Consider the following 14,336-nt stretch of genomic DNA (forward strand, 5'->3'; position numbering starts at 1 on the left):
TGTGCTTGGTGCAGACTTGGTGTCACACTCTGCTGTCCCCATCTTGACGTTTTTAATTTTTCAACAGTTTTGTCCTGGGCCCCCTGTGTTCTGCCTGGTCTTGTGCGGGATACCGAGGCCTGTTGGAGAAGGCAGGATGCTTATCCAGGCTCAGGGTTTTTTGGTATTTATTTCTGGCCTCACCCAAAGCATGTGAAAGTTCCCTGGCCAGGGATCGAACCCAGGCCACGGCAGTGACAATGCCAGATCCTTGACTTGCTGCACCAAAAGGGAACTCCAAGGAGCAGGGTTTAAAGTGGTTTTCCATTGTGGCACAGCGGAAAGGAATCCAACTAGTATCCATGAGGATATGGGTTTGATCCCCGGCCTCGCTCGGTCAGGGATCCCGCATTGCAGTGAGCTGCGCTGCAGGTGGCAGACTTGGCTCGGATCCCGAGTTGCTCTGGCTGTGGCTGTGGTGCAGGCCGGCACCTGTCACTCTAATTGGACCTCTAGCCTAGGAACTTCCATATGCCCCTGGTGTGCCCCTAAAAAGCAAAAAATAAAATAAAGTGAGGTTCCAAATAGCATCAAAAATGAACGGATAGTTGTTCCCATTGTGGTGAAGTGGTTAGCAAATCCAACTAGGAACCATGAGGTTGTGGGTTCCATCCCTGGCCTTGCTCAGTGGGTTAAAGATCCGGTGTTGCCAAGAGCTGTGGTGTAGGTTGCAGATGCAGTTCGGATCCCACGTTGCTGTGGCTCTGGCGTAGGCCGGCAGCTATAGCTCCGATTCCACCCCTAGCCTGGGAACCTCCGTATGCCATGGGAGCAGCCCTAGAAAAGGCAAAAGATTAAAAAAAAAAAAAAAAAAAGAATGCATAATGCACCCAATGGAATACTACTCAGCCATAACAATGGATGAGATGCCATTTGCAGCAACATGGATGGACTGAGAGATTATCCCGCTAAACAAGTCAGAAAGAAAAAGACAAATACCATCTGACACCACTTATATATGGAATCTAACATAAGACACAAATGAACGTGTATGAAACAGAAACAGATTCATATGGAGAAGAGACTTGTGGTGGTCAAGGGGGAGGGGGTGAGAAGGGGAGGGGGAGGGAAGGATTGGGATTTTGGGATTCTGGGGATAGCAGATGCAAACTTACGTATAGAATGGATAAACAACAGGGTCCTATGTAGAGCACGGGGAAATATATGTCATAGCCTATGATAAACCATAATGGGAAAGAACATTTAAAAAAAAGAATAGGGGAATTTCCATATATTTCATTCATTCATAATACCCATAGCATGTAATTTCTTTTCTTTACTTTTGCCTTTTCTTTTTTTTTGTCTCTTTGCCTTTTCTAGGGCCACACCTGAGGCATATGCAGGTTCCCAGGCTAGGGGTCCAATCGGAGCTGTAGCCGCTGGCCTATAGCACAGCCACAGCAACTCAGGATCCGGTTGCATCTGCAACCTACACCACAGCTCCCAGCAACACTGGATCCTTAACCCACTGACCGAGGCCAGGGACCGAACCCACAACCTCATGGTTCCTAGTCGGATTCGTTAACCACTGAGCCACGACGGGAACTCCTCTTTTGCTTTTTAGGGCCACACCTGTGGCATGTGGAAGCTCCTGGGCTAGGGGTCAAATTGGAGCTGCAACTTCCAGCCTATACTTCAGCCACAGCCACAGAAACCTGGGATCCAAGCTGTGTCTGTGACCTATACACAGCTCACAGGTTCTTTACCACTGTGAGCCACAATGGGAACTCTGCATGTAATTTCTAGATGCATAAGAAATGAGAATTTAATAAAATTTAATTTATCAGTTAAAAAACAAAAAAGACAGAGTTCCCACTATGGCAGTGGATTAAGAATCTGCTGTGGCATAGGTCATAGCTGAGATTTGTCTTCAATCCCTGGCCCAGGAACTTCCATATGCAACAAGTGCGGCCAAAAAAAAAAAAAAAAAAAAAAAAATTTAAGGATATATATATATATGTTTAACTGAGTCACTTTGCTGTACAGCAGAAATTAACACAACATTGTATATCAACTTTTCAATTTTTAAAAATAAATTCATTTAGGAGTTATCTTAGGGCTCAGCAGGTTAAGAATCTGGTATTGTCACCGCAGTGGCTCAGTGGCTGCTGTCGCGTGGGTTAGATCCCTGGCCAGGGAATTTCTTTGGCAAATAATAATAATAATAGTAATAATAATAATAAGGAGTTGCTGTCATGGCACAGCAGGAACAAATCCGGCTAAGAACCATGAGGTTTCAGGTTCGATCCCTGGCCTTGCTCAGATCCGGCATTGCCGTGAGCTGTGGTGTAAGTAGCAGATGCGGCTCCAATTCGATCCCTAGCCTGGAAACCCCCATATGCTGCCGGTGTGGCCTTAAAAGGCCAAAATAAAATAAAATATTAAAAAACCCACAAAACAAAATAGCGTCAAAATGTTCGTACTTCCTGCCCTCCTCCACTGTATCTGAGGGTTAGAAGCAGGGGCAGAGGAAGTGCCTCTGTGGTGTTTCTCAGTGTCCCTTTGGCCCCTCTGACTTTTCTCTACCAGACCACAGCAATGGGTGAAGCGGGTGACTCATTACCTCCAGCATCGGAGCTGAGACAGTGAACTGGGGGGAGGAGTGAGGAGGCAAAGAAGAGCCATGGACTCGCCTCTCCTCTGCCCACTCCCCATCCTCCCCATCCCGTCTAGTCAAATCCAAATTCCTAAAGAGATGACCTTTTCCAGCCTTCACACATTCATCGGTTTATCCCTTTGCTGCAACAGCCTCCCAGCCTCGGCCCTGGGCCGATCCCCCTGCAGCCCTGCCCCAGCTGCAGTGCTTCTCTGTGGCTCTGTTGCTTACCTCCTAGAAGACCAAGTCAAGACCTGTGGGTTTAGCACAGAGGCCCTTCCCACACCACTGGCAGGTCCTGCCTACCCCTGCGGCCTCAGCTCTCCCCACTGCTCACCCCACATGCCTCCAGGGCTCCTTTTTTTCTTTTTTTTTTTTCCCCCTTGTGACATGCTTCGGAAGTTCCCCAGCCAGGGATGAGCCACAGCAGTGACAACACCCAATCCTTAACCCACCAGGCCACTAGGGAATTCCAGCGGAACTTTTTTTTTTTTTTGCTTTTTAGGGCCACACCCATGGCATATGGAGGTTCCCAGGCTAGGGGTTGAATCAGAGCTACAGCTACCAGCCTACACCACAGCCACAGCAACGCCAGATCCCAACCGTGTCTGCAACCTACACCACAGCTCACGGCAATGCTGGATCCTTAACCCACTGAGCGAGGCCAGGGATCGAACTTGCAACCTCATGGTTCCTAGATGGATTTGTTTCTGCTGCACCACAGTGGGAACTCCAGTGGATCTTTTTTTAAACTTCTTCCACCTGCTCATGTCCTGCTTGAGACACCTTAGCATGCTGCCCCTTCTGCATGTAGCTAATTCATACAGAATCACAACTAGAAAAAAAAAAAAAAAAAAAAAGGAGTTCCCGTCGTGGCGCAGTGGTTAACGAATCTGACTAGGAACCATGAGGTTGAGGGTTCGGTCCCTGCCCTTGCTCAGTGGGTTAACGATCCGGCGTTGCCTTGAGCTGTGGTGTAGGTTGCAGACGCGGCTCAGATCCCGAGTTGCTGTGGCTCTGGCGTAGGCTGGTGGCTACAGCTCCGATGGGACCCCCTAGCCTGGGAACCTCCATATGCCGCGGGAGCGGCCCAAGAAATGGCAAAAAGACAGAAAAAAAAAATCACAACTAGGTTTAACCATCACTTTTAGGAAAGCACTCCCAGATTCTCTTCTTTATGACTGAATGAATAGGTCATTCAAAATTCTGTAGTTCCAGGGAGTTCCAGTTGTGGCTCAGCAATAACAAACCCAACTAGTATCTATCAGGACTCGGGCTCGATTTCTGGCCTTGCTCAGTGGGTTAAGGATCCGGCATTACCATGAGCTGTGGTGTAGGTTGCAGACTCGGATCCCGAGTTGCTGTGGTTGTGACTGTGGCCAGCAGCTACAGTTCCAATTCAACCCCTAGCCTGGGAACTTCCATATGGCACAGGCGCAACCCTCAACAAGCCAAAAAAAAAAGCAAAAGCTCCAAAATTAGGTAGTCCCAAATTCAAGAGGTTACCCATCTTCTCCGAGTTTTTGTTGTTGTTTTGTTGGGGAGGTTTTGTTATTGTTTTTGCTTGCGCCCATGGTATGCAAAAGTTCCTGGGCCAGGGATTGAACCTGTGCCATAGCAGGGACCTGAGCCACAGCGGCAGCAATGGGGGACCCTTGACTCAATGCGTTACAGGGCAACTTCCCCAAAACATTCTTATACAAGTCACTAAGTGCACAAATGCCTGCATTTCTGTGGGTATATGTACAAGAGCGAAATTGCTAGATCACAGGGTACAATACCTTCAACTTTAGTAGTTAGTGTCAAACTGTCTTCTCCCAATTTACATTTGAGATTTCACATTATACCATATTCTCAATAACCTCCAGTGCTGTCGGGAGTCCCCATCACAGCTCAGTGGAAATAAATCCGACTAGTATCCCTGAAGATGTAGGTTCGATCCCTGGCCTCACTCAGTGGGTTAAGGATCTGGTGTTGCCATAAGCTGTGGTGTAGGTCCCAGACGCGGCTTGGATCCTGCGTTGCTGTGGCTGTGGCTGTGGCCAGCAGCTGTAGCTCTGATTTGACCCCTAGACTGGGAACTTCCATATGGGTGCGGCCCTAAAAAGCAAAAAAAAAAAAAACCAAAAAAACAAAAAACCATTCAACACTGCCATTCTGGTGAGTGTAAAAATGGTATCTCATTGAGCTTTTAATTTGCATTTTCCTGATGACTAATAACGCTTGGCATCTTTTTATTGTATCTTTTTTGTGTGTGTGAAGTGCCAGCTCCTCTTTTGCTCTTTTTTGAAAAAGTTTGTTCCTCCAAATCTTATCTTCTAGGTGTTCATACGGCATTTTATTTATTTATTTATTTATTTATTTATTCATTCATTCTTTCATTTATTTTTGTTTTTTAGGACCACACCTGCGGCATATGGAAGTTCCCAGGCTAGGGGTCCAATCAGAGCTACAGCTGCCAGCCTACACCACAGCCACGGCCACCCCAGACGCGAGCAGCATCTCCAACCTACACTGCAGCTTGGCAATGCTGGATCCTTAGCCCACTGAGCAAGGCCAGGGATCGAACCCCCATGCTCATAGATACTAATCAGGTTCTTAACGTGTTAGGCCTCAAGGGGAACTCCCCATCTTTTGCCATTTTTCCATTAGGTTGTCTTTTTTCTTACAGAATTTGAGGCGTTCATTCTAATACAACCCAATCTAGCTAGAAATTGTTGGGTGTTACAAATATCTTTTCCTATTCTATGGCTTGCTTTTTCACTTCCTTACTGGGGCCTTTTGGTAAGAACATAAAATATCATATTAATATGGTGACGTATATCAAACTTTAAGAAAATTTTGTGTCTTGCTTGAGACTTTCCCTTCTCTGAGGTCATGCAGATATTCTCCTATGTTGTCTTCCAAAATTATTGCTTTTCCTTTCACCTTCAGATCCATACTTCACACGGAATGTATTGCTGTGTTTAGTGTAAACCCGGAGGAATTTCATTTTATATTTTTCCATATGGATGCCCGATTGTCCCACAAGAATTTACTGAAAAATAGATCCTTTTCTCCACAGCTCTGTTGTGCTATATTTGTCATAAATCACTGTCCAGGAGTTCCCGTCGTGGCGCAGTGGTTAGCGAATCCGACTAGGAACCATGAGGTTGCGGGTTCGGTCCCTGCTCCTGCTCAGTGGATTAACGATCCGGCGTTGCCGTGAGCTGTGGTGTAGGTTGCAGACGCGGCTCGGATCCCGCGTTGCTGTGGCTCTGGCGTAGGCCAGTGGCTACAGCTCCGATTCGACCCTTAGCCTGGGAACCTCCATATGCCGCGGGAGCGGCCCTAGAAATGGCAAAAAGACCAAAAAAAAAAAAAAAAAAAAAATAAAATAAAATAAATCACTGTCCAAGTAGGTGTGGAGCTATATCCGGGCTCTCTGTTCTGTTCCATAGGTATGTTTGGTTATCCCTGCACCAGTACCACGCTCTCTTAATTCCTATAGCTTATAGTTGATAATAAGCTTTAACATCTTATGGTGCAAGTCCTCCCACATCTCATGACTAGGTATTTTTGAAGCTGGGATCGCTCATACCCACAAATCCATTCAAACGTTTAAGGAGTGTGTGGGGTGGGGTGGGAGGAGGGGTACCCAGGAGAGAGATGGGGAGAGCAGGGCAAGGATGCTCCGTTCCCGTGGCATCTTGCCAGGGCTCAGGGCCGTATAACCACAGTGCCAATCACCCTGTAGGGAGATGGAAATGCGTCAGCAGGCTCCCTCGTCACTTATCCCAGAGGGACGGCCAGCTCTCAAAACCCAGGAAACCAAGCCACAGAAGACAACTCTCTGTGCACGCCTCTTTCCCGCTATCCCAGGGGTAGACTCTTTCCTGCAAATCGCGTGCGCTTGGTCAGCACCCAGATCACCCACCCTGGCCAAATTCACCAAAAGAGATTCGCTCAGCCCTGCGGGTGAACCCCATAGAGATTGCTACCGTCTGCGCGGGAGAAATAGCCCAGCATCCGACGAGAAATCGCAGGCAGACATACCTTTCGGGCTGAAATAGACTGACGGACCGATTCTTTGACTAAGAGAATTTTTTTTACGACTGGAAGACATAGACAACCTCACAGTCAGACACACTTCAGAATCTGACCGACTTCCAAGCGGACTGACATGTAAACACACCCTCCTCCGCAGCCCTCTAGTGCGCGTCCGCTCTGTTGGGCACTTCAGTCCCGGCTTCCAAAGCACCAATGTTTGGCTCTCCGCGCGTTAGCCAATCGAAAGAAGGCTTCCCCAGACAGGGAGACTGCAGCAGCTCCCCTTCCGAAGCAGGATGCTCGGGATCCCTCGGGCGCCTGGGGCTGTCCCCTTCAGGGTTAGAGTCACGCTCCAGCTCCCACAGATACACTTCGTTTTCCGGCCCACTCTCGCGCATGCGCACTGCGATCCTCAAGATGAAAGCATCTTGAGAGAGGGGGAGGGACCCTAAACCTCAGTTGGGTAGGTCACAGGGGCAAGGGACACTCCGTGAAGGCCAATGCCGCCACGGTCCTCCAAAACAGGGGTTGTAGAACGAGAAAAAAAACTCACCGAGGTCCCACCGAGATTTGAACTCGGATCGCTGGATTCAAAGTCCAGAGTGCTAACCATTACACCATGGGACCTGCTGGCTGCTTTAGGCAGCCGGGAGCCTTCTCAAGCCACATAGAGAGCTCACCGGGCTGCCTTCGAAAGTCAGAGGATGCCGGGTTCGCTGGACCTGGGCCCTGCACGCTGGGCCTCAAGCCACACAGGCCGGGACTGGGAGCGGAACAGCCAGGGCTTCTGCGTCTCCGACGTGCCAGACGATCCTAGCCCCGGTGTACCTCTTGCTGCCTCTCTCCCTGCTCTCCTACAGGGGTCCTCACGGTGTTTGGGGAAGCCCGGAGGGCGGCAGGTTGGCGGGATCGGTCTTAGCAGAGCGAGGCCCGTGACGCTGGGCCAGAGAAGACCGGCTGCGACCCCCAGGCGCATCCGGCTCGGTGCTCGGTGCTGGAATCCTGGGCCTCGTACTTGTTTGTTTATTTATTTACGCAGCGAGTGCCCGGAATAGGTTATTTTGGCCGAATGGGTAGGGAAGACGACTGGCATTTAGGGCACAGGGGTTCAAGGCCCCGGGCGCCCCAAGCGCGAATTGCCGCTAGGGATTGTGCCCCACCGGACTCCTTGGCATTCCACGTAACTAGGGACACCGAGAAATCTGTCCAGAACGTTTAGCTTCCATTTCTGTGTTCTACCTTAAAAGCTATTTGGTGGATGGATGGTTCCTTTCACTTGTAGATGAGAATCAAATCAGTGAAGAGTCCCTTTTGGACTTATTTCATAAGTTTTAGTGAGAGTGTAAATGGATAAATGTTTCCTCACGTCAGTCTGGAGGCAGATAAAATTTTATAGTCCATTTGCTAAGCGATTTCACTTTGGAACTTTATCCTAAGAACGAGTGCCAAGTGTCCAAGGATATTCTCAGCTGTGTGGTTTACAATAAAGAATTGAAATATATGTCCATCGGGGAAAATTGATTAAATAAATATTGAATATATAACATAAATACTGTGCAGGAATTTAGGGGATATATTATTGTACTCACATGAAAAGAACAAAACAAGCCAAAACAAAAATAAAAATCTACTTACCAATTAGTATTTTTTTGTTTGTTTTTTTTTTTGTCTTTTTGCTACTTCTTTGGGCCGCTCCCGCGGCATATGGAGGTTGCCAGGCTAGGGATCCAATCGGAGCTGTAGCCACCGGCCTACGCCAGAGCCACAGCAACGCGGTATCCGAGCCGCGTCTGCAACCTACACCACAGCTCACGGCAACGCCGGATCCTGAACCCACTGAGCAAGGGCAGGGACCGAACCCGCAACCTCATGGTTCCTACTGGGATTCGTTAACCACTGTGCCACGACGGGAACTCCCCAATTAGTATGTTTAATAAAAATCCCGCTAATATACAAGCAGAAAATATGAATATATATGTAACAAACATTTGCCATTTATTCGCCCTGGTCCACCTGATTGACTCTCTTTCTGAAGGAGTCAACATTTCACGGGTCAAAGTGACACAAAGCTAGGCCCCAAGATAGACAAACTCACTCTCCAGGCTTCTGGCAGCTGGAGCTAAAGTTATGTGTCCTTAGCTTGGCCACCTGGACTTAGAATCCAGAAGCAAGAACATTTTAGAACCTGGCTGCTGGCGGTGGCTGTGACAGCCAGGGTTTCAGAGGCGGTGATGGTAGCCATGCCAAGTCCATTGGCAGCAGAAGTGGCATCCTAACTAGGTGATCCAGGATCCGGACTTTGGCTGGGTTCCTGGTTGCCTAGTTCCCCTTCATCCTTGCCCATCTTTCTGAGTTTGTTATCCTTCTGGTGCTGTGAGCCATATGACATCCTCCTAAGTAGTTCTTTTTCCACCTAAGGTACCCAGTGTCCATTTCTGCTGCATATAGTCAAGAATCTGCTTAGTCCAAACTTGAAAAGATCTGTTGATAACAGTTATCTCCTGAGAGTAAATTTATTTTTTTTATTAAAGTATAGTTGATTGACCGTGTTGTGCCAATTTCTGCTGTGCAAAAAAGTGACCCAGTCAGGCATATATATATATATATATATATATATATATATATATATATATATATACACATTCCCTTTCTTTCTTTCTTTTTTTTTTTGTCTTTTTCCCATTTCTTGGGCCGCTCCTGCAGCATATGGAGGTTCCCAGGCTAGGGGTTGAATCGCAGCTATAGCCACTGGCCTACGCCAGAGCCACAGCAGCGCAGGATCTGAGCCATGTCTGTGACCTACACCACAGCTCACGGCAATGCCGGATCCCTCACCCACTGAGCAAGGCCAGGGATCGAACCTGTAACCTCATGGTTCCCAGTCAGATTCGTTAACCACTGCGCCACCATGGGAACTCCTACATTCCCTTTCTTACGTTGTCTCCCATCCTGGTCTATCCAAAGAGACTGGATAGAGACTGATAGAGTTCCTTCTATTTTGTTTGTTTGTTTGTTTGTTTTTATCTTTTTAGGGCTGCACCTGGGGCATATGGAGGCTCCCAGGGTAGGGGGTCAAATTGGAGCTGTAGCCGCTGGCCTACCCACAGCCACAGCAATGCTGGATCCAAGCCGCGTCTTCCACCTACACCACAGCTCAGAGTAATGCCGGATCCTTAACCTGCTGAGAGGGGATGGAGCCTGTGTCCTCACAGATGCTAGTCAGATTCGTTTGCACCGAGCCACGACGGGAACTCCTGTACAGTAGGACCTCAGTGCTTATCCATTCTAAATGTAGTAGCTGGCATCTACTAACCCCAAACCCCCAGTCCATCCCATCCCCTTCCCCCTCCCACTAGAGGTAAATTTGTGAAGGGGCTTTTTGTGTATTCCTTGAAAAAATTGTTTATAACTTTTATATATCATCAGAAGGAGCATTAACTATTTTCCATTTTGACGAATGAACCAAACTTCTCTTGAGCTAAGTGAGATCAGGGTGTCCCTTTATTCAGGCTGGAGTGACTTCACACCAAACTGACTTAACGTTAAATGACTTTAGCATCTCTGGACCTCAGTTTTCCCATCTATTTCCTTCTTACAAAATTCTGTGCCAGCTAGAGTGTATTGAAATTAATTTTTCAAAAGCTACTGTAGGAGTTCTTGTTGTGGTTCAGTGGAAACGAACCTCATTAGTATGAGGATGTGGGTTCGAAACCTGGCCCCACTCAGTGGGTTAAGGATCTGGCGTTGCCATGAGCTGTTGTGTAGGTTGCAGACGTGGCTCGGATCTGGCACAGCTGTGGCTGTGGTGTAGATTGGCAGCTGCAGGTCTAATCCGACCCCTAGCCTGGGAACTTCCATATGCCACAGATGCAGCCTTAAAAAAAAAAAAAAGCTACCATAGAAAGCTACTGAAGGGTGATGTTTATGACTTAGTTTCTCTGTCCAGCGTGAGGGAGGAGGAATGATGACCCTCCTGATCCCACCCTCCCTACTTCTGCCTTTACAGTTCCCTCCACTTTTTTTTTTTTTTTTTTTTGGTCTTTTTGCCTTTTCCAGGGCCACTCCCGTGGCATATGGAGGTTCCCAGGCCAGGGGTCCAGTCGGAGCTACAGCTGCCAGCCTACACCAGAGCCACAGCAACGCCAGATCGGAGCTGCGTCTGTGACCTACACCACAGCCCACGGCAACACCAGATCCTTAACCTACTGAGCAAGGCCAGGGATCGAACCTGCAACCTCATGGTTCCTAGTCAGATTTGTTAACCACTGTGCCACGACGGGAACGCCCCCATTTTTTCTCAGCTTGAAAAAAAATCTTCCCAGCCCAAATGAAATCCCCCACTTGGATGCCTCAAGGGACATAGAAGGATCAAATCTCTTAGCACCTTTTTTTCATGACTCACTGGAATTATAAGAAATCGTGGGAGAAGTTTCCGTTGTGGCGCAATGGTTAACGAATCTGACTAGGAACCATAAGGTTGAGGGTTCAATCCCTGACCTTGCTCAGTGGCTTAAGGATCCCGAGTTGCCATGAGCTGTGGTGTAGGTCGCAGATGTGGCATAGGCTGGTGGCTATAGCTCCGATTAGACCCCTAGCCTGGGAACCTCCATATGCTGCGGGAATGGCCCAAGAAAAGGCAAAAAGACAAAAAAAAAAGAAAAAAAGAAAAAAAAAAGCAAGCAAGAAACTGTGGGCGAGTTCTCTTGTTCTGTGGCTCAGTCTCTCCCATCTTCCCTCCCTCTACCCCTTGATGGGCTGTGAATTTCATGGGGGACAGACCTCAGACTTGCTTGTCTTTGAGTGTGGCTGGTGCCTTAACAGACATGTTCACTGAAACCCCCTAAGAGGACAAAGGAGAACTTTAACATCACATCCAGTATATACGTATACTTGTTAACATATTATTAATTACATTATATTACTATTATTATTATTGGGGTCACAAGTGGGGCATATGGAAATTCCCAGGCTAGGGGTCGAATCAGAACTGTAGCTGCCGGCCTACACCAAGCCATAGCAACGCAGGGTCCAATCCACGTCTGCAACCTATACCACACACACACCATGACCAGATCCTTAACCCACTAAGCAAGGCCAGGGATTGAACCTGAGTCTTCATGGATATTAGTTGGGCTTGTTACCGCTGAGCCACACGGGGGACTCCGGGATGTAGGTTTTATATGGGAGACTTGTCTGAAGCTAGAGCAGGAGGTTAGCTATGGCTGCAGCATCCTGGCAAAGGATTAAGAAAAAGCTGTACATAGACATGAATGCCGTCATGAAACCTACAGATGTAGGTATGAGCAGAATGAGGTAAAGGAGTTCCCGTCATGGCCCAGTGGAAACGAATCTGACTAGGAACCATGAGGTTGAGGGTTCAACCCCTGGCCTCGCCCAGTGGGCTAAGGATCTGGCGTTGCTGTGAGCTGTGGTGTAGGTCGCAGACACGGCTCGGATCTCGCATTGCTGCAGTGCTGGAGTAGGCCAGCAGCTGTAGTTCTGATTGGATCCCTATTCTGGGAATATCCATATGCTGCAAGTGCGGCCCTAAAAACCAAAAAAAGAAAAAAAAAAGAAAAGAAAAGAAAAGAAAGAAAGAAAAACGAGAAATGAAGTAAAGAGCAGTGCCTTCCTGGGAAGCTGATGATCCTGAAATTTGTTGCTGGTGTCTGAAACATAGACCAAGGGCCTCTCAAAGCTGTGGAATATCAAGGATGGGAATTGGTAGGAAAAAAAAGTCAGGAGGTTGGCATGTCTTAGTGACTTCACACAGTCTTCTTGATGGTCCTAGATGAGAGCTTAGGGAGTTCCCATCGTGGCTCAGTGGTTAACAAATCCAACTAGGAACCATGGGGTTGTAGGTTCAATCCCTGACCTCGCTCAGTGGGTTAAGGATCCAGCGTTCCCGTGACCTGTGGTGTAGGTCGCAGACGCATCTGGGATCCTGCGTTGCTGTGGCTGCGGCTGTGGCTGTGGTGTAGGCTGGCAGCTGCAGCTCTGATTAGACTCCTAGCCTGGGAACCACCATATGCTGAGGGTGCGGCCGTAGAAAAGACAAAAGAGAGAGAGAGAGAGAGAGAGGGTTTAGGCTGTAAAGCTTGCAATCCAAGTATAGTGGAAGTCCTATAATTTGGAGACTTGCAGGGCTAGAAAAGCTGAATTCTCTATCCCCAGAGAAAGCTCCAGCAGAGACAGAAGACTTGGCCAGAGACCAGTCTGAGCGAAAGACTGTCTACTACATTGCACTGCAATGTGTTAAACATTTTCTGCGCATGAAGAGAAAACTCAGGGGGCAAAGGGCAGGTTCGAGGTAGTTTCTCTGCACGTTAGATGACGTTTGAAATAGCATCAAGGCAGAAGCCACTGAACTGGGTGCCAGAGGGTAGGCAGAGACCTGTGGTTACCAGTCTCAAAGATCCTGTCTAGACAAGTCGTCTGGAATGGACTGAAACGACAGAAAACCTGTAAGCTTTCGTGGCCAGTGAAATCTCATCGGCAATTCGGCTTCCTTAAAAATATGATAACAACTATTTTAACTTCTGTTGCCACCCCCACGTTGGTGCAGACTAACAAAAAGCAGGCAGTTAGAGCGGTGTAGGCCCCAGAAAGTTCACCCTGCCCACCCAACGCCCCCTCGGATGGGGATTGGGAAAGTAGTGGCCATGGGGGCGCCTCCTAGAGAGAAGAACCTGGACAGTTCTGGATGGTGCCAGATGGGCTAAGCAAGGCACACCCTCCCTGCTGTGTATTCCTGCCGGTCAGAGGATACATGTGGTCTGGCTCACCTCTGGGCTTCAAGCGATACAGGAGACAGTTTAAGACAGTTTGGGGAGTTCCTGTCATGGCTCAGCGGTTAATGAATCTGGCTAGCATCCATGCAGGTTCGATCCCTGGCCTTGCTCAGTGGGTTCAGATCCGATGTTGCTATGGCTATGGTGTAGGCCAGCAACTACAGCTCCAGTTGAACCCATAGCCTGCAAACCTCCATATGCGGAGAGTGCAGCCCTAAAACCCAAAGAAAAAAAAAAAAGAGAGAGAGCGAGAGACAGTTTGGGTCACATTTTCCAGTACCTTGCAGACAGCTGCATTCTAGTAGATGCACTTTTTGTAGTGGCTTGTATATATTGTTGGTCCATCAAAAATCAAAAACAGAGACCTTCCCAAGACTTGGGGAAAGAGAGCATCCAGAGGGAAACAGGCCCCAGTCCCATTTCCACTTCCACCACATGAACTGGACAGGCCCCAGGTACATAAGAAAAAGGCCCCTAGTCCAGTAGCCAATAGGATTCCTCCTTTCTGAAAGTCACAGCGCTTTTCCTTCCTGAGCAGAGTGGGGGCGGGGGAATAAGTTGCGGCCACAGAGTGGACTTGAGCTCCCCCTGGAGGCCCAAACGATTATTTGCACCAACTTGTCCTGGCTTTTGGAGTTGAGCGGGAAGAATCCGAGGGTCTTCCTTCACCGTCCTGGAAGGATAGTTTTGTCGGTGGTTTTGGTCCAGGCTGCTCGGTTGTGCCTGAAAAGTCACGGCTGAAGGGAGGGCTGTGTGACGGTTATTGTTTGTGCCTTGACTTTTGCTTCCAAATCAGCCCAGAAGAAACTCTTTCTGCTTTTTTTTTGTCTTTTTGTCTTTTCTAGGGCCAAACCCATGGCATATGGAAGTTCCCAGGATAG

The 14,336-nt window shown here is 48.2% G+C and overlaps 1 non-coding gene across 1 annotated transcript; it reads right to left on the reverse strand.

The window, feature by feature from the left end:
- Positions 1-7,219: 7,219 nt before the first annotated feature.
- TRNAQ-UUG (transfer RNA glutamine (anticodon UUG)) lies at positions 7,220-7,291 on the reverse strand. The gene has a single exon. It is a non-coding gene; the product is annotated as a tRNA-Gln (tRNA).
- Positions 7,292-14,336: the final 7,045 nt, after the last annotated feature.

Source organism: Sus scrofa, chromosome 12 (assembly GCF_054392235.1).
Source record: "Sus scrofa isolate SSC_HxYL_T2T_F1_AM1 chromosome 12, Sscrofa_HxYL_maternal_Yorkshire_Landrace_v2.0, whole genome shotgun sequence".
NCBI lineage: Eukaryota > Metazoa > Chordata > Mammalia > Artiodactyla > Suidae > Sus > Sus scrofa.